The 22355-nt window shown below is 33.7% G+C and overlaps 1 pseudogene; it reads left to right on the plus strand.

Annotated features, from left to right (window-relative positions):
• The first annotated feature begins 364 nt into the window (after positions 1–364).
• On the plus strand, positions 365–21793 carry LOC128211991 (uncoordinated protein 58-like; annotated as a pseudogene).
• Positions 21794–22355: the final 562 nt, after the last annotated feature.

Below are 22355 nucleotides of genomic sequence, written 5' to 3' on the forward strand. Positions count from 1 at the left end.
ATATATATATATATATATATATATATATATATATATATATATATATATATATATATATATATATATATATATATATATATATATATATATACAATACAAATACAATAGACATTTTCGACGTACATTTGTAAAAAAGTAAATCCCATTGTATTATTCTGACTCATGTCATTACGACGAGTTATCCACTACCATTCCTCCAAGTGCATTCGATGTAAAACTTTTTTGTTTTCTTAGTGCAAACAACGCAAGCAGGTTAAAGTAGTTTTAACGCAATGTATTGCACGCCTACATCATACGAACTTCCCGTCAGTTTAAGTGGTGTACTCAGATAAAACACTTTCACGTTGTTCATGCAGCTGTGCTGTTTTTTAACAAACAATCAGATTGTACTTTTAATGTAATATAATGTGTGAAAATCAGCTTAAACGAGGATACGTTTAGCTATGGCGACTGTTTCTACTGGTGACGGTAATGACCTCCTTGACTACAGCAGCAGGTTGGAGACACCATGAACATATATTTTTGTTTCTTTTTTTGCTTTGTCAAATACAGGTATAAGAACCAAGATCGAAGATAGTATTGCCTTGTATTTATTTTCATTTGTGCATGCCAATATATGTTAACAGCTGCATAAAACGGTAGTGCATGTCATAATTTTGAGTAGTCTTCCTATAACCATGCAATAAAAGAGCCGAACTGTTCACTTGCTCTACATGTCTAGATGTAAATGTTACGGATTTTTAATCAGCTGAGACGCATAATGCAGTTGTACTCAAGATTTTTCAAAAAAATTGTCTTGATGACTAGTCTCTTGAAACAGGTTGTCCTTCGTCACCTAGGAAGTGGTGTATGCTGTGACTTGCATTCGATCATAAAACCATAGAAAAACGTATGATTGTACGGCGATTCCTCTGCTTAAAATTATGCAATTGATAAAAGGGAACGCTTTATGTTTCAACGAGGAGAGTTTTAGTCCCCAAATATTATGGTGCTGACAAAGCTATTTCATCTTATTTGGGGGTTTTTAAATTGATTCATATCACAGTTATCAATTTATTCAAAACAAAAATCAAATAGCTACAGACCGATGCTCAATTTTAAAAAAAGGAATATTTAAGCAAAACACTATTTTATTTTTAATTACGTTTCTTCAACATTTGCGGATAAATGAAGCCTTTAGAAAGGGTATAGTAAACATATTAAATTTTGGCAAAAGTGTTTAAGTTGTTCTAATTGAGTAGTTGTACTTACTTTTATGAGCAAATACATAACATCAACTGGCAGATACATTGGACATAATTGTTTGTATGTTTAACACAAGATGTTACGCTAGAGTAACATCATACAAACGAGATGATTTCAATAATATTGTAAAATCTTGTATGACAATCGTTGTTCAAATAAGTATGCCTAAAATAATTCACTCTTGATAACGTTACTAATACTAACGGCACAATAGAACATTCAATGTCGTATTTTCCGATATCGATTTACAATGGAGCTCTTATTTGAACATGTTATGATGTTTTGTCATTGTTACAACTACATTTGTTGTCATTTTAAATCTACGTTTCAATGTCTAATTCAATTAAACGACAACAAGTCCCTTTATTCTAACTTTTGAGTGTGAGTAAGTGTACGACGGACGTTCAATATGTGAGGCAGTCTACGTTATTGTTTCCGTTACTAAGTGTTTGGATTAAAACATGATATATGAAGTGTTTTCAGAGATTTAAATCAGTTTTAACTGCAGTAAATATAGTAACTTTAACTTAGCAAACTCATACCGTTGTGACAACGTAGTAGCAACGTTACATTTCACGTAGTCTTAATGATATGTCATAATACACATGTTACTGTAAATAGTAACATTTTACTAAAGAAATTCGTTCCCTTCGTTCCCGCAGTAATGATTGTCGTCTCCGCCCGTGAGATTTTCACGGCACCTCATGGCGATTATGGCGTAATTGCCTGACGAAGACGAAAACGTGCACACTGACGTCATTTTCACGAAAATAAAAATGGCCGCCGTATATTTGACAGGCAAACATTTAAACATTATTAAAGTTTTAAAGTGATTAAAATGGAGCTATCGGTGCAAGAAAAGTGAAATTAGTTTTACCAACAATGACACCTTCCGTGTTTCAGTAACGAGTACTACCCGAAACCGCACCGGATGTTTACATTCGGTAAAGGCCATAAAGCAGTGAGACAAACAAATGTTTTGTTGAAACGTTTTGTTTTAATTTATTCGCTGAGAAATGTTAATTATTCAAGCATAATGGCTAGGGTCATTCAAGCCGAGATCCTTATGAAACTGCTCCTAGGATTGATTGACTCTAGCTGTGCTCACCTATTGAAATGAACATCACAATCAGCCGATGTAAAACAGGAAATATTTGAAGAATTGAAAATTTGCAGACTTATTCTGAAAACGCATACGAAAAGATTTGCTATTTTGATTTCCAGTCACTCGTTATTTTTCGAAGCTATCGCCATTTAATACCATTTTGTTATATCTCATTTTTAAGACTTTCAGACTAGATGCTAATTATATGACATATCCTTCATTATTCCACAAAATCATACTTTTAAATTTATTTGAAATCATTGACAAATGACAAAACATATGTATTATACAATATAATACATGGTTGACCATAGCTTTTGGTTGATAATTGCCCAAGTGGACGGAATATTTGCCCGAGGGTTTAAGCCATGTCTTATTCTATAAATAACGTTGTCACGACGTTATAATCTTAAGGTTTTCTTCACGTTGTAACAATGTTACTTTTGGAAACCAAAACACAACCTTCATACAAGGTTGTCATATAGTCGGGACAATCTTGCAAAATAACGCTGTAGGTAAGCTTACAAATATATTTAGGCGGTAGCGTTCTGACAACCTTGTGATACAGTTGTACAATAACTTTAGCATGCCATAACATTAACACCTCACGGTATGTATTTGCTGGGTTAGAACTACTTTTTTGCCAATTATCGTAACTCTTCTTTTATTGGTCATGAATACCACACTTCTAAACAGCATAAGCCAAATCGCAGTAACGACTGATTAAGATATTCAATATTTTATGGATTGTATATTTATATGTTATTACTAATTTGTTGGTAAATAAACAAACTATAGCGTTTAAAATGACAATCCTAAGCATGTTTCAACATTTTCTTTGACCTGAATAATATAGTGTATGGTCCATTTGGCTCATTGTTTCAAACGAAAACAAAACATGCTTCATCATAAATAAAATGTTTTATCATCCTTTAAATTTTTAGAAACTTGTCTTACCTATGAGTATAATATTACGGTTAAATCTACGCTTGAAACTATCAATTAAAAAAAATACCCCACATACATCATCTGAACGTTTGAAATATTTCTTCGCAAAAATGATGTTTCAACTGCGTGAAATTGTCATGGAAATGGTCTTATCCCATCAAACAAACTAGCTGAGCTCGTTATTTCACTCTTGTCTCTTCATGGCCGTCAAGCTTAAACTATCAAGAGGTCTTACAGATTATTCTTGCGCCTTCAAAGTAATGTATTTGTTTGCAAATTATATTCTGTTTTAGTTTTAATATTCAATTATAAGTCAATCCACTGTTCTAAACATATTTTGTGAAAAGCTTGTTAGTTTCAAAGTGCATTGTGGACGGGAGGTCGCACAAAGGCGTGTACTTTTAGCAAAAACAAATAATTATCCTCAAAAAAACAAACAAAATATGAACAATAAAATTTTATTTTAGTGCAAGATGGTATTCCATTTTATAGAAAAGTATTATGAAAATTTATATAAATCTTGAAATAAAATACTATCTTACAAGAAATCAACAAATATTCTCTATAAATTCTATGAAAACAAACATTTTTGTTGAACGAAATATTAATGGTTTGTTTATCAGGTACAATTTTGTTTATAAATTCAAATATAAGACATATTATTTCTTAAGAATATTAATTAAATTCAAATGTTTAAACGTTGAAATGCTATCCGCAGATTTTAACAAGGGTTTAATATGATTGACAAATAATAATAAGATTTAAAAAAGGATTTATATAAGCAGAAAACTGTAGTATTGTATATTCATGGTTAGGTTTTAGTTTGAATATGCGATCACTGTTTATGTCATGCATATACTGGTTAACTATTATTCCATGAAACGTAATAACATGCTTCAAACGATAAATTAATAATTGGCAATTGTATCCACACATAACTTAAGCATATCATCCAATGTTCCAGAGTGTATTCGCACATCGGCATAAAATAGTCATTGGCCATTAACAACATAAATATGGAAATGACATAATATCAACTATAGAGAACTACGGAATAAGAACATAGACATTATTTAATAATATATAACAATACAAGTTGTTGAACTTTTAGAGCAAAATAAACAAAGATTCATATTGTTATTACAAGGATCATTGTTATTGTACAACGACAATAATTCTTAAATTTATGGCTTTTTAATGAAGTTTTTCTTTTGCTTAACATAAGTCTTTTAAACATATCTAAAGTTGGCCAATATATTTTACCTAGGTATTTAAGCGTAAGTGTCTCAATTTACTACAGCATAATAAACAATGGTATTCATTTTCAATCAGATTATTGTTACAGCATTTGCATAGTCTGTTTTCTTTCGCAATACCAGTTTAATTTCCGGCTTCAATTTTAACCTGTGAACAGATAACATACTGAAAGAAAATTGTTTGCGTAAATTATTAGTTTCAATTTCAGCAAGATATTTTTCGCATTCATTAATATGGCATGGAATTGTTGTTTTTATAATTGCATAACCTAATAAAAAAAACGATATTCAAGATTTTAACTTGGTGGCAATTGTAAGGGCGCTTCAATTTTTTTTTCGCACATACAATTATCAAAAAGTTATTAATATTTACAGTCAATGTCAATGATCAATTCAAGCACATAAATAGGTTGATGATTTATAAACAGTTAAAACTACGTTTCCAAATGCAAAGTATTGCAGGAAAAACCTGACGCATTGGAATTTGATGGGATTAATAAAAAGGTATCACGATTCCCCATCGTAAAATATTTCAAAATATCCAGACGGTGCTAATTCATATTCACCATTTTTTTCCGAGGCACTGGTAAAGAAAACCATTAAAACGACTTATACAGACAAACCAAGTTAAGGAACATTACATATTGAACGTCCCTTATATCAAGGTAACAAAAAGAAAAAATTGAAACCATGAATTACAAATCCAGTTGCGACCAATAAAATATACGGCGTCTACTTTAAGATACCGAATCAATCTACAGTGCTGATCCAGGGGCTTCAACATTTGCCATCGTATATGATTCAACAAACCTATTAGTTTTCGAAGAAGGTTTACAAGAAGACAATTGATACGTCCTTCACAAGATAAATGATAAGAGCAAGGCTGTAAAATTGCTGAACCTTCTTTGCTTAGAGGTGTTCAATCCTGCATTATTTGTTTCGGTGTTTACCCATGGAAAAGCAGCACCTGGAGTTCGCGTCAATGTTACAATAACATATGACAAAGGCTTGTTTTATCTCACAGGAAACAATACTATCGATGATATTATCAAAGCTTCCGGTAATGATTCAATAAAAAATACTATTAAAAGGTTTGTTAATAAATGCAAACCATTAACTTCGGTTCCGGCTTAGTTAATATCTTTTGACTAGAATAGGCTTGAAAACAACACCAGCAAGTCAAACACAATAATACTGTTCCTTGTCGCCAGCATGACTTGTTTCGTAAGTAAAGTACAACACTATTTGACAAGAAGTACTGTTTTACTGATTTCAACACAATTTCCGGAGCATTAATGTTAATGTAATATGTAGTGTATTGTCTAAGCCTGAATAATCAATCCTTATAAAACTGTTCTAAACATTCTGCTTGTGAACGATGAATTGAATACACTCATTGCACTATCATACTATTTATAATTTCAACGAAATGAGAGTCTATGTACGTATTGTAAATTAGTGCTTTGTTTATTCATTGCATGAGAAATCTAGTTCTGGGGATTTTACCTTCTCACAAATGTCTTCTCGTCATAATTCGATGAAATAATTGTTAGTTATGAGAAACCCAGTACTAATGTTGTTTTTTCATGTAATTGCTATTGAGGATTGAGATGCTCAGACATTTAACTGTTCGGGCTTTACAACCTGGCCAGGTAATTTCTGGTGGGTTCACTGGGTCTATTCAAACTGGGTTTCATAGTTTCCTATGTTATTGCACAATTATCCTATAGTCATCATAAAAACACTAATTTGTGTGTTAACCATATTTTTGTATTATACCACAAATACAAATCAATGTCAATTGTGCTAATCTTGCCTTCCCTTAATTGATATGTTAGTAAACAGTGTGATCGTACGCAACTTCTTTTCTGATAGTATATTAACCATGCAAGAAGTCATATCATATCATATTGTCTTGTTTACTATCTGCTCATCAAAGATCTATGATATTTCAGTCTCGACAGATGTAGGAACCATCTGCGTGAAATGAGTTGCTTCTTTCGTGCTAATTGATGGTGCACGGATGCTGCATGACTGATTTGAAAACTCATTTGCTGCACGAATTGAGTGAAAATATTATAGATGTGTAGAATTGCTTATAAAGTTGTTTATTTGTTCAATTATTTCGCTATGGTTCAATAGGTAAAAGGGAATGGATCCGTGCATATGAATTCAATCATACTTTTAATCCCAATTGTGCGAAATGCATATTATTTGGTGTGGTACGTTAAAGACGGTAGGATGTTCAAATGTTTAGGTTGGTAAGTTAGAGTCGATACAAAGCTCGAATGTTAAGAGCGGTAGGTTAGAGTCGATAAGAAATTCGAATGTTCTCGTCATGTTATATCTGTTACACATGTTTTCAATGTTATGTTCTGCATTTTCTCCATATTCGCTATATCCTTCCGATTTCTTTTAATATGGTTTACAGTTCTAAAAGAGAAAAGTTACTATTGTTATGTAATGATTTTAGCAATTTCAATTGTATGCAATCTTGAGGTAATATTATGTTTTGAGTTCAGGCAATAGCCAAACGGAACACCTCGGTCTGTCATATAAAGCTTGCCGGCTATGATTGTTGGTTTTTTGTGTGCTTTTTGTGTTTTCTATTATTCAATATAAACAAATATTTTACAACACAGCACATTGCAAATATATATATATATATATATATATATATATATATATATATATATATATATATATATATATATATATATATATATATATATATATATATATATATATATACATATCATTGAGACATTTATATAGTGTATTTGTTATTTGTATTACCAAAAAATATTTTTTTTAAGTATTGGTGTATGAGTGATATCACATGCAAAAACATATTGTACAAAAGGGTCTACATATGTGACTGCCAGAGCAGTTAGCAGTTATTTAATCATTCAATATTTATTATTAATAATATTAAGAAATGAGAGTAAGAAGATAATATGGGAGAAGGGTAGAACGGATAGAAAGGATAGAAAGGAGATATTTATGCATTTATTTAGTTTTTCAGCAGATGCCATTTTTTTCATGGAAGTTTATTTTGTTGTCGACTAGAACTGTTTCGCGCTCTATTTTTTCTCTAAGTTTTATATAGTTCAAAAATAATTTAAATGTTGGTAAAGTGTTTCTGTTTTTCATTCAAAATATAAAAAAAAACTTCATTAGCAGTATTAAAATGTTAATTATTGTGTTATGTTGTAATTGTTCAAAGATGCCAAACCCTATGGTTTTTAAGTTTAAATTGATCTAATTTGGATTATGATCAATTATTCTTTTTTTTAATTGAAACCACAGATTTTGTATAATTCTACATTCCCAGAATATATGTTCCTGTGTTTCGATGTATTTCCCGCAAAAATCACATAAACTTGAATTTGAGATTCCACACTTGTATAAGAATTTGTTAGTAGGTATAATTCTGTTTATAATTTTGTATTAAAAACTTCTAAGGGTAACATCATTGGTGCATCTGTAGTAAGAAGTGTAGATTGATTTCCATAAAGTTTTATCTATATGTTCATCTGGTATGACCCGTTTCCATTTTTCATCTATTTTGCTGTAAGTTTCTTTATAAAGTTGGATTGAGTATAACAATGTGTTAGGTTTTACTTTGCTTGTTTCGATCTTGTGTTTTAGCGTGTCTTGAGAGTCATTTATTGGCATGGCAGCTCTCATTTAATCTTTCATTGACTGTGGCAAACAGACTGTTAGTTGATAATATTTTAGGTAATCATTATTTTTTTATATTGTGTAAATATCTAATTGAATATTTGTAAAAGTCTTTTGAACGATTATCAAATATGTGTTGTATGAATTGTACACCTTTATTATACCAATCTCCGTAATAAAGCTTGCTACCGTTGTTATTAATGCGTTTATTGTTCCATGTTATGATTGTCAGATACCAAGATATCATGTTTTCAATTTAAAGAAAAATAACGTGTCTTTTAACGAAACTATAATATTCAAAAAATGTATAAACATATCATTTCTGTAAATCAGTACATTCATTTTGTTTTTTTCTCTCTATATATAACAGACCCTTGACATCTAACCATCCAAGACGTTTATCTTTTTCTACAATATTCCTTTTTTATGTCCTTTCAGTCACAAGTTATTACATGTTTAAACAGAACGACAGTAGAGATCGCCGAGAGTATTCGTTGCATAATTGAAGTGTTGTACCAAACACATACGTGATTTTACAGTTATCCATCGCGCAATTACCTTTTTTGTTTTGGTAACATATTTGAACGTCTAACAAGATACTTTTACGTCATATCTTCTTGAGACCACCTGCTGTTTGACATTAAAGATAAAAACTGCGACACATAGAACATGATTGAGGCAACATTCTAACGGTGAGGTGCGACTCAAATTTGTATTGTTGTAAAAATTGTGGTTAAGTGTAAGCTTGATATATCGGGGTTAAGGAGGTGTTTTATAAGTATGGTTGGAGCCCAACGCCAAACGCAGATGTTTCCTGAACGGGTTAACTAGGACATTGAATCAAAGTCGTAATTATATGCGATGTACAAGACTATGTCAGCCAGAGACACTGGTAAATGAATTATACTTAACTATTAAAATATAAAGACAGAAGTTTTTGAGGATTTATCTAGAATGACATTTTCTCTGTTTCATAAGTTCGCAGTCGTGTCTTCTGTTCAATCTATGAATAACTCAGATAAACCAAATGTTGTGGTGCATTGTTATGCTCTGTTTGTACCCATATACCAATACCTCAGGTTGTTATTGCTGGACATAAAACAGCTTGGAATCTAAAATCTGTCTAAGTGTATTTTCCGAGGTCATTGTGTCTGTTTAAGCTTGTCCTACGTCGATTTTTCGCTGTCGATAATGATATATATGTCTACAAAGCAACACAAACAGACGATTTAAGGACATGATATTCGTTTCAAATGATCAATAATAATGCGAAAAACTAAACTTGAATTAATATCAGAAACTCTTATCTCACTTCTTGCGTTGAAAAACGTCTCAGTTTGATGCACTCATTTAAAAACAGAATCAATGGTTTATTATAAATACATATCCTTCTTTAACTGTGCAAATTAAAATACCAGGTTGATTGATAACGAATCTGTTTAACATCTGAACCATCCTAGCCGCTTATAAACTGAAGAGGGCACTTATTATGCATTGTCGGATCCCCGGTACACTAGTATTACCGAATGAACGGTATGAAAACCGTGGTTGCCGACGATACTTATTATGAAGCTGTACAATTAAAGATTAAACTTATATTACAGCCTAAATTATTTCTATTGATAGTAAAAACTACCGAAATTTCAAAATGAAATTAGAAAAACCTATAAAATAAACGTTTCCATGAATATTTATTTATTTTGAGGTATGCTCTTGTTTCTCAATGCAAATAAAATTATTGCTGTCAAGTTGGCATTTGGCAAGCGTCGGGAGTATATCGGTTCAAAAATTGGCCTTCAACAGTTACCAAAAAATGCATATAAAATACTTATAACAGTGAAATACCGCTTTGACACCGTGAATACTTTCAGAATTCTGTTCGTAAGTCGACCTTCAATTATATGCACTTTATCAAGTATACTTTGAATGTTATTACAGTTCAAGTTACATGTACCTGTAATGATGACATTTATTGGCACCAACTTTACGAGCCTCCTCTTTTTCATAGCCAAAATGTAAATGCATTCTTGTTTAGTAATAACAAGTACTGCAATCTGGTCAGGGGAGTCTAGGTTAACTTCAAAACAGAGAGATCATTAATAATCATTTTCAACATATATTTTATCAACATTTTTCTCACATTTTTTCTTAAAAACATTCACGTTATAGAACACCGTATCACTGTAACGATATTAAGCGTAGCTTATTCAATGTATTTAACTAACGAACAGTATCAAATACGAATTAGTTATAATAATTACAATTTCGCCTTTGTTCAATGGTTTTAAACCTAGGTCGTATTTTGTCGCTTAATCTGAGTCGTATCGTCCTTTCCTACGATGAGTATGGTTTTCAAATCTGAGCCGTAAGGTCTTCTTATCGGGGCTGTATGTGTCATCAACAATGACCGAATGGTCCGTTAGCCAACCCTATCCGCTTTTGCAACAATCTTTATGTATTTATTCATATAAGTATTGACTGCATTGCCCATAAACCAGAGACATGTTAACCTTGGAAGTAAGTAAGACGCTCTTGGTCGTATTGTTCGTATGAAGTGTATCGGCGATGGGAAAAGCTACTTGCACTTTTTAATTATTCTCAAAATTAATGTAAACGATGGTATTGTAATAATACAAGTATACTCATTTGGAACTGTTCCAACAAGCACTAAACAAATGAATAACAGAAAAAAAAACTAGCCTGTAAATATGATAAAATATAATTACAGCAAAACAGTAAGAATTCAGGCGGCTCCGTGTTAATTTAACCTTCTTGGTAATTAAGCAAAAAGAATGATAGGTCAATTTTCTGGAAAAGATCTGGTATATGTAAAGTAGTGTGAGAATGATCTACGGAGAGGATTTTACAGATTTGCCTGGAGAATACATTTCATGGATTGCGCATCATTAAATTTTATTCATAGGACGAAGATCGCAACATCATCGGGATAGTAGAACAATTATGCTTCTTATAGACCAAGTGACATTTTATTGCCGTTAATTGTATTTAATTGTATTTTACGTCGAAACTAGTGACGACATTGACGACGCCGCTGATCAAATAGATAATAAATACTACGTTCAATTGGCATATAAGTGTAATGTGGTGTAGTTGTGAAGTTGGTTTTATCCCTAGAAAATTGACAATAAATTAGACGGTAAAAACATTGAATAGTTAAGACTTGGGATTCGGACTTAAAAGACCATGTAATGACCAGATAGTTTAATCTGCCAATGAACCGCAATACGGAAACATTGTGTGACGTCAGTAAGTTCTGTGTAAATGCAGAGAGTAATGATAATATTCCATCCATTCAGACAAAATATTATTATGACATATTTCCTGACAATGATTGTAAAAAAGGATTTTATTCCGGCCATTAACCTTAGGAATGTTCTAGAAATAATATCACTGTATGAACATACAGCAGGGCTCAATGAAACATTCGTTTCACCTTGTGATTAGAACTTTCGAGCCCATTTGACTTTCTTTTCAATTTATATATCATTTATGATAATGCCTCTACCTCGGGCCCGACAGAAACATGCAAAGATTTTTGCTCCGATCATTTGATCGTATTCTAATTAAAAAAACACGGACGGAATCCCAGAGACTTCCTAGATTGGTGGTAAAATGTATTTCGTACGATAATGTGATAAAGCACAAAACTGCATCGTTGCAAACAAAGTACATTAAAGGACGTTGGTGCAAAACGGCTTCTTCGCAACTGGGCTATTTACTGATCTTGGTAGTATACACAAGGTATGCGGGTAAAACAGATCAGTGAAAAGTGACATGCTCTTGCCAATTACAAGTGTTCATCACCTATAGCGGCAAATCCGTTGTCTAGTGGTAAGACACTTCACTGTTTTTCTCGTGTCTGCTAATGTATTATCCAAGAGCTCTAGTAGAATCTTGTAAAAACGTGGATACTATCGGGTCGCTACGTTCATGCTAATTGATAATATATGGATCCGACACGGCTCATTAGAAAACAAGTTGTATGTACGAATTATTCAGCAGTATTGTTATTGTCCTTTAGGGCTCATAAAGCTGTGTATAGTTGTTATATGATTTGTGTGTTTAACGGATATTTACAAATGTATTTAGGATTAGGGTTTTATGTTAGACCTTTGGATGCTTAATGCATGATGGATGTATTAGATTTCCCAGAAGACCGCTTTCCAATATGAGTAAAAAAATACTTTACAGCGGAAATGTAATGGTGTCCTCAGAGGAGATTTAAAAGTAGTACGTTTAATTTCTCTCGTATAAGAATATTGCAATAAATTGAATAATGAACACCTCGACACATTCCATTGTCATTCAAGTGTATGAAAAAAGCAGAGTATTACCAAGGCACGGGCTACCTGATATTGGAGGCATGTGGATCGGTATCCTGATGTATATGAACATTTCTCCAAGATGTTTTCCAATCTAAATTAAAGAGACCTAAAGGGCTTCCTACTGTAGTTTAAAAAAAGTAGATAAAGGGATTGGCTGGTCATACTATTGAGTTATTTTGCAGTTGACTAACCACATATTATCTTTATATCATATGTAGTATTATGAACATATTATGAACTCAACATATAAAACATAGTTCAAGCTTCCTTCAATAACCACTTGGGTGCCAGCAAATCTAATATGCAAAATGATTACGTAAAATATGATACCGTCATGGCGATAATATCATCAATGCAAATTAATAATGCATATTCTGCTATGAGCAAACCACACCGATATCGCGCTAAGGGAATAAATTAATTTGGCGACAGGTTAAGTCGAATAAGAGTTTGATTAGTGAATAAGCCGGACACAGGAGTGTTTTTTCCGATTCAACACCCCCCCCCCACACGCACACGCACACGCACACACGCACGCACGCACACACGCACACACGCACACACACACACACACACACTAAACAACACCACATTCTGGTGTCACATCTTGCTAACGGGAGAAATAAATGTTGTTATAACTTGTAGTTCTTCACGTAAGTATTGTTTCAAAATAAAGCATACTATAACACAGTTTTAACTTAATTAACAAGCTTACGAAGAAGATATTTTCTTGATGTAAAATTATTCACAGTTCATTTGCAAATACGTTTATATACCTTCACTACCTTTACTGAAGCCATAATGATTAAGCCGTTAGATGAGAAAGCTCGTTTCAATCTGGGATTGTTTTTACAGATGAGAAATGTAAGAGGCTTCATTGACAAGTCTATCTGATTTGTTTCTCTTACTTGGCTTCAGCGAAGAACTAATGACAAGCATATAAATGTTCGATGCGAAAATATTTATTTCTTCGGGACTTCCCAGGGTAGCGCAGTGACTAGGAGAATACGGCTGAGCATGCCAACACTGTTCAACGATCTCGACGGAACCAGCATGAGTAATGCAGATAAGCATCGGATGGCAAATTTATAACACGTGTTTTTGAAGAAAGGATAAACATTACACTATTTTGCTTTTACAATCAACTGGATATATATTAATTTGGTAAAACAATATTTTGTTTGATTCCGTTATATCACAAAATCGTTTAGCTGGTATCGCGATAACACTTAGTCGTTCAGGCGGCTGCCAGTAAAATAGTCTTATAAGAAAAAACTGATCATACCTGCTGTGCTAGAAGCCTTCGTATTGATTTTAATAGTGTTCTGATTATTCTGCCTCAATATTGCTAAGTAATCTGAGATCTTAACTTGGTGTTTCGAATGACTGCGTGTCTAATTACCGGCGTAAAGTATCATCCTACAATGCACTATCGAGTGCTTTTAACGTGTTGAAGTTTTGAGACTTCAAAGTTATACAAAGTATAAATTCCAAACCATTCGGAGATAATATGTGTGAAAGGTATAGATACAAGTGGTAAGTGTAGAATTAATTATATTAACCTATCGCTGAACAACATCTTTATTATGAAAAAGAGCTGGTGGTTTGTGACAAAACGGATTATCATCAAGTTGTATCAGCAATTTTATTTATCTAAGACAATATTTTACTCATATATTTTTGTAAGCTAATTGACAAAGTTTTCTTTCGGCTCTTTTGCACATTCGTCATGATTGCTCTCATATAAGCAATAAACTTGTTCAATTCTATTCAAAGTTGCAGTTCGCTTTAATGTACGAAAAAACATTCCTACATTCATTAAACCCTCACTCGTTATTTTTTTTAAACCAGTTCCGTTTTATCACAACAAGCGCATGATCCGTTTTAGCTCGTCCAGTTTGTATTGGTACCCTCATTCATCCTAGTAATGCTATCATTGTTTCAATGCACTGGTGATATGGGTTTAAATTAATTTCAATAATGTGTGTGATGTTACGGTGGTGTTGACTTGTATTTTGAAAATATTCAAAATCAAAACCAATACTTTGTAATGTTCTGTAATAGTTTTACAATTCGTAATTAAATGCAGGTTTAAATGCCCACCAAAGCGTTTACGCCTAGACGAAGTTTAAAAGTTTGCCAACGGAATAAGTGATTAAATTTCTTTATATTAAGCTTGCCGTAAAATCTTTTTAGGTAATTAAGGTTGCATTTACTTCATTGCATTCATTACGTAGAAAAAAAACGTAGTTGCTTTTCCTGCGGAAATGTCTGCTACATGAAACACATGAGTTTTGTTTTATCTTTAAAGTGTCAAGTTTTTATACATAGCGCTGTATTGGCAGGATTCGAACTGTTCTTGGCAAATGTATGTATGAGAATAGACGTGGAAGTGATGGTATTTCTCGAAACTTACTCTTTAGTTCTTGTCAATGTGAGGCAGACGAAACCATTGCTGTTATAAGTAATTAAAATATACTAACACTAATTATGCCGTTATGAGTCAGACAATATTTGTTCCAAGAAAATATAAGTAGTGACGTACTTTCGTGCACGTCCGTCTCATTGTTATGAAGTTCGGACAAGGTCGTAATCTGGACTTAATTGGTTAATTAGGAACCATACCAAGCGCTTACTAACATCATTGTTTTTTTCGGTATTCAATTCGTCTTTGTAACTAAAAATAAGCTGAAAATGTGTTTATGGGTCCAAGTGTTGTTGCCATGATCAAATGCTCCGTAATTAGAAATGTTTCTTCAAGTGTAGATCCCCTAACATGTCCGATTCTATGAAATCTGGCGATGTAAATACGTAATAAACGTAATCTTGTCCTGAGGATTTAGAGAACATCATTTTTTGTCAAGTAATGAGAACATAAAAATAAGGAGAGTTCTAGCATTATTTGTAGTTGAACGAACTTTAGGTAAAGCAGAACTATGTACTTGCCAAAGTGTCCCATCTGGATTGGAATTTTCTAGTGCTGTTTGAGTTTATTTGTGTTTTGTTTTAACCTATTTATACTTATTGCTTTCCACAACAAATTGAAAAAGGCAATTACGTAAATTGAAGGGAAAACATGTTGACACTAATATGGCCAGACATTTTATGGCATTAAAACGCTCTAAACATTTCAAAGGTACTTTAAAACCAATGGTGAAAATTCTTGGCGGTTTCCAGCCTGTTTCCATGATACACATCACCATGCAGCCATCACTCGCTCATTAAGTATGGCTCATGTTATTCACACTCATAGTTCGTGTCTAGTTACATGATCGGAAGAAATATCTTATCTAATAGATAGTATATCAAAGAAATTTGTGTTTATGAACTATCTTTGATATACCATCTTGAGGTTTTCTACATCCTTTCATTTCAGTTTTTTAATATCTTTTTTTCTCATATAAATAAGATTATCGGATTTTATATTTCATATTTTTATCAAAACATTAGATAACAATGGAAAGTTACGACCTTTAATGTACGTGGGCTGATCATTTGTTTCTATATTACATAGCTTTGAAACGAAAGAAAATCATTCAAATCAAAATGCACAATGTCAATGAATTTCCGGTGAAATTAAATCCGATAACAATTTAAACTCATACAAAATATTACGGTTGCATTATTCTTTCATGATTGTATTATCAAGAATTGATTCTGTTATTAATTCAAAAGACTAGACCATTATCTGGTGCGTGCCTGTTGATTGATGGTTTAACTTGGTTGTTCATTTTACATAAATGTTTCATAACAATAAACAAGGTACAGGGAAAATATTAGAGTGGATTAAAACTGAACATATTCTGTAATGATAAGGTATTAATGCTTCAAATCAAATTACACATAAATATTTTCAGAGGACACTCGTCTCCTGTACAAACCGGAAAAGTCGATGGACGCGGACGACGACCATTTGTCGGCATCAGTGGCCGGAAGTACGGACACATTGGCCACTGACGTCACCATTTATTCGGAAAAGCTGACCCAGCCCGAGGGATGCCTTGGAAAGACTAGAAGAGTTGCCCAGGCCGTGTACAAGGCGGCGCGGTCCCTGGTTGGGCTTATCATCATTCTTATAGCATACACTGCGCTCGGCGCCGCCATATTTATGGCCGTGGAATCATATCATGAACAAAAATACAAATCAAACATTACGGATATTAGAAAGAATCTAATTTCTCAATTACTGCAGTCAGTGAATCAGGTCAAAGACGTGAACAAGTTCAGGGCGGACTCAAACAAGCTGTTAGTGGACTATGAATCAGGCGATCCGGGAGGCGATTAAGAATGATGTGACCACGGACTCCACAGTAGAGGTGTGGACGTATTGGGGCAGCCTTTTCTTCGTATGGACTGTCTACACCACTATAGGTAATAAGTGTTCAGGTTATTTTATATAAAAATAATTCTCGCGCCTTGTACTGTCTTAAATTTTAGCATTTCGATACAAAGAACAAAATGATAGATAATACATGATTCCAATTCAATATTAGTTCTTTAATAAGAGACAGCATGTAATTGGATTTTTTAACGATAATTATATAAGGCAAATCCTTACAAACTGACATTCTTATTAGGATTTCAGGTTAAAGCATATTACTTCTAAAAAAGTAAAAAAAAACATATTACTATATCAAACAAGCTATATAACAATTATATTTGATACAATTGTAAGTTTTAGGGTTTTACTCATTCCATATTGTCAAAACATAACGATTATGCATGAAGTGCACCCACAGTTCACAATGCAATAGTGTCGCCTGTCATAAGAAGCTTTGTTGATCTGAATAGGATGCTTTTTTACAAATAAAGCCCGTTTTAATATATTTAATGCTTGTTTTTTGCAGTTACATGGTAAAATATTAATACATTTTTTATCAACTATTTCAAACATAAACCACTTCTTTTTATAATAGGCCTTCGGTTTATCACCAACCCGTTTGGACATTTAGGGATTAGAAGAATCCCGTTTTGAACGTCTATTATTCTAGACTAGTACAAGGACCCGCTAGTCAACTAGATTGTGGTGACGTCACGTTCCAAGTGTACAAGAAAATGTAATGAACATGTTTGCATCAATTATTTACTATCAAGCACTCAATAATTGCTAAACTAGTCATCTAAGTAATTACTGGATACAACATAATAAAAATATATAAAAAAAATAGTATACAGAATGCGAAAGACATAAACTTTTTCAAACACCAGAACACGTTCAAAATGTGCTTATTCTATGTGCAGTAGAAATCCAAACTTACCAGTTTTACAGATACGAAACTAAGATATATCAAAGCGATATAGTTTCTACTTAGAAATATTTGATGCCGTTTTCTTATCTCGTTATGATATGAGATGCAAAACACCAGCTCTATATACAATAATGTAATTAGTCCTTTTGATTGTACATGTAGTGTATTCAAAGATGTATTTGATTGGGAAATAATATGTATACTTTCTCAGACAAGGCCGCATGTTTTTGTTTTCAGTTAGAAAAATATTTTTTCTCGTTTTTTTGTTTTTTTCGTTACTTATGCATATTCGGATATTTAAGGGAGAAATAACTACCTTTTTTAGATTAACAAAATAATTTCCTTTATGTTAATTAATGTTTTTTATCTTGTTCATATAGTGCTAGCGATTGCTTTTAGCTTTAGTTTTAAATTGAAATCATCTCCGTTCCTCTTTCCTACAAATGAATGCCTGAAAAAATGAACAATTTGAAAGGCTTTAGTTTTGTTATAATTCGTCAGCTTATGGTTGCTTTTTTAATATGCTGTGCCATATGCACAGCAAACATTGTCAATGACAACATTTAATAACTCACGTGTGGTATACGGGATTAGCATTGTAATTTATCCACACGCTTTACAGTCTACCTATTCGGTACAGTTCCAATATGAGATTTATGTATATACGAAAACATAGAAAACACCCTCACACATGATACAAATAATACCGTAGGCTTTCCGCTCATGTATAGAAGTTAAGCTTCTCGGGAATTGTAATATCTACTTATTAATAACATTTCTTACTCTTTTCTTTTGATATTGTTTCTAACAAATTTATCATATTATAGAAACGTGGCATGAACAGGTTTGTTACAGATGAAAGCACAAACAATAAACCGAGAACGTTTTCAAATGCTCAAGGCATATCAGAACCAGTGCATATCCAAGTAATATCTACACTGTTTTCCTGCAAAATGTGCAAGCATTGAGCGAGATTACAAGTTAGACCGTGTTTTGAAACATAATTCTGTTTCTCTCGTCGAGTTTTATGTATTAAAACGATATCAACAAAAAACAATGCAAAACTTTCAGTAAGGCCTAAACAAATAGCATTATACGATGACGAGTGTCTTTTTATCACATGATTTTTTTCTGGTAATAACTAACAAAAAAAAATACAGTTTCAGCTGCGCCTATGACGAGAAGAAAAATACCGCAAACTTAAAAGCAATGTTATTTTACGCGTAACATGCATTTCAGAAATGTAGTACCTTGAAGAATTTAACACAAAATATATATCCGATATTTTTAAATCTATTTAACAGTATAATGATAATTTTATGTCATTTTCAGAGAAAAGGATAATAAAATACGCTCTTATAATTCACCTTTCCTGACTACAAATTGTAAAAAAAAAATTGACGGAGTAACCCAAATTCCCCATGCAAACTGTTTATGCCATACACTTTCGCTTCTGAGGGAGGGGCGCAACCTTTGGCATGCGTCCCTCCCTCAGAACCGAAAGGTACGTCTTACGTCAATTCCTGGATCCGCTTCGATTTTAAATACTGGAGGTCTTTAAAATATACTTCGAGAAAAAAAGAAGAACTACTTTTTTTCTAATATATCGATCATGAACAATAGAAACAATCGTATGAATAAATTGCTGGAATAGTTTTATGAGTATTTTAAGATGAATGGTCTTTAGGGCGTTTCTTAGTTAGATTGAAAATAATTATTAGAATATAAATTATTTTTAGACGGACACATTAGTGTTATCTCAGTTGAATACCATTTGAAATGTGTTCAGCATATGAAACAGAGAAAAAGTGGACTAAAGTAAAACGTGCTAATGAACACAAATATTATTTTGAATAACAATGCATTTAAAAAATCCGAAACACTCATGAACATGCGCAAATGTTTTCCTTTTATAATGTGCCATTTTTAGACCAATCATCGTGCTACGGACACGTCTACCCGGTGTGTTAGTTCGCATGAGGGTGGGTGGAGGTAGGGTTACATTAACGTGTTTAAAAGGTTTATGTTATTGATGCTGATCACATTGTTACATTTTCGGCTTGCAGAAACTTCAATTTAGCTTCAACAGGGCGAGTGTTGGTGCGTGTCGCTTCTATCGGGCGAGCGTGTGTGCGTGTCGCATCAACCAGGCGAGGGTGTGTGCGTGTCGCTTCTTCCGGGCGAGTGTCGGTGTGTGTCGCATCTATCGAGCGAGCGTCGGTGCGTGTCGCTTCTACCGGGCGAGTGTCGGTGCGTGTCGCTTCTACCGGGCGAGTGTCGGTGCGTGTCGCTTCTACCGGGCGAGCATGTGTGCGTATCGCTTCTGCAGGGCATTGTTTGCCCTTAGAGCAGTAAATTATGAACACTGTTTAGGTTATAGTTTTGTTTAAAATAACAATGTGTTCTGTCTTCCAGGTTACGGGAACATCTATCCCGTAACGGGTATCGGGCGTGTGTTAACGATCGTGTATGCGAGTGTGGGGATCCCCCTGGCACTCTTACTGCTGGCGGAACTGGGGAAAGTGTTCACCCGCGGTCTTAAATACCTGTGGGCGTTCGTTAGGAGGTACTACTACACCGGCTACTTCCGGAAGGTCCGATCAACGCTGCAGAATAAATATCAGGTAGCACTGTTTGTCTTCTACTGATAGTGTTTTTTATTAAAACGCTCAACGCATTGAATTAATTGTACGCTATGTCTAGAGGACCGTTTAGACTGTGTATATGCTACTAGTGTTTGTATAACATTATTTTATATTTAAAACACTTATTTCCAACTACTTGTGACAATCAGGTTACGAAGGCTGACTTTAAGAAGACGAGAAGCTCCAGCGCACCTGCTCTCGTAGAACAGGCGCACGTTGAAGCAATAGAGACGGATAGCCTGAAGGCAAAGAGCCTCCAAAGTCTTGACGACGAGGCGGCCGCGTCCGCGGCAGGGCAGCGCAGTCGCAGTAGTTCCAAGGTGGTGTATGGGTACGAGGTGGACGATGAGTTTAACCTTCCAATCAGTATTGCGATTGGTATCTTGTTTGTGTACATCATGCTGGGAGCGACCATGTACACGATATGGGAGGACTGGACATTTATAGAGTCATTCTATTTTGTATTTGTGTCGCTTTCAACCATTGGCTTCGGTGATGTTTTACCTGCACATCAGAAGTTTTTTATTATATCATCCATATACATGTTTGTCGGGTTGTCATTGGTTTCTATGTGTATCAATGTCGCGATCGAGTTTTTCAACAGTATGTCCAAAAGGGCTAAGCAGAAAATGGGCGAGGCAAAAAGAAAGATAGGTGATAAAGTAAACCAGGCAAGCAAAAATGCGCGGGAAAAAGTATCAGGTATGAAAAACAATATCAAAGATGAAACAAGCAGGTTAAGGCAGAAGACAGATGCACGTCTCACTAACCTAAGAACAAACATTACTGATGAAACTTCCAAGTTCAAACATAAGACTGACAAAGCGTTTACTGGTATTAAAACTAACATATCAAACGAAACAACCAGATTTAAAAAGCGAGCAGATGAGAAATTCAGAAAAAGAGGGTCAACTCCGGACGGCGGTAGCCCAGCAAATATTTCCAGAGAAAAAGTAGCAACTGTAGACATTCCCGAAGACATACCTGCCGCCGACGACACATATAATTCAATTGGTGACGTCCAGTCAACCACCAGTGAAAATCCAATATCACCAAAACACCGGAAGGAGTGTAAGAAAAGGGCCCCAACACCGCCTACATCACCTCCAAAATCCTCAACAAGGTCCCCTACAAAATCGCCGACGCAAACATTTGCCTCACTCGGAGCGTTCAGAATTTCGGTGAAGAAAGACACCAAATAGATATCTGAAATGCCTGGGTGCACTAGTTTGTGTTTAGATGCCAATTTAACCAAGATAATTTAACTGCTGTCTATATGTAATGTTGATAATCAAGAATTAAAGCGATACAGATTTGCATTTGTTTTAATATAATTAAATTATATGAGTTGTATGTTGTATATTTTGTCAAATTGATCAATGACATATATACGTAAAATGTATAATAGAATCATTTAGGTAATTTGAAATGCATTTACCATAATAATTTGACCAGGAATGTCGCAGACCCACGGCGCAATCATTTGGTAAATACATACGAATAATTCTTTTACTATCTTAGTGTATGGTATTATATTTTGTCTAATGTTCCAGCATCTGTTAAAATCGACCGATTCACCCGATTAAAATCAATAACGGCACACTGTTGATTTACGAAAATAACAACATGTCATACTCGAAAGAAACTGTCATCGCAATGGACAAATATAATTTCAAACACCAAATAAAGCAAATTAAGAACTATCGGTTTATTGTTTTAAAGTGTATTATTTTTAAACAACATGCGAAAAGCGGGACATTTGGTTATAATGTTCTAAAGGCTAATGACTGTGATTGTGTTTACTTTGTTTAAGTGACGTGTGTATTCTACCATGCATCCATATCTTGCTCAAACCTGCCATAATTGTATATAGTATC

This window comes from Mya arenaria, chromosome 12, assembly GCF_026914265.1.
Source record: "Mya arenaria isolate MELC-2E11 chromosome 12, ASM2691426v1".
Taxonomy (NCBI): Eukaryota; Metazoa; Mollusca; class Bivalvia; order Myida; family Myidae; genus Mya; species Mya arenaria.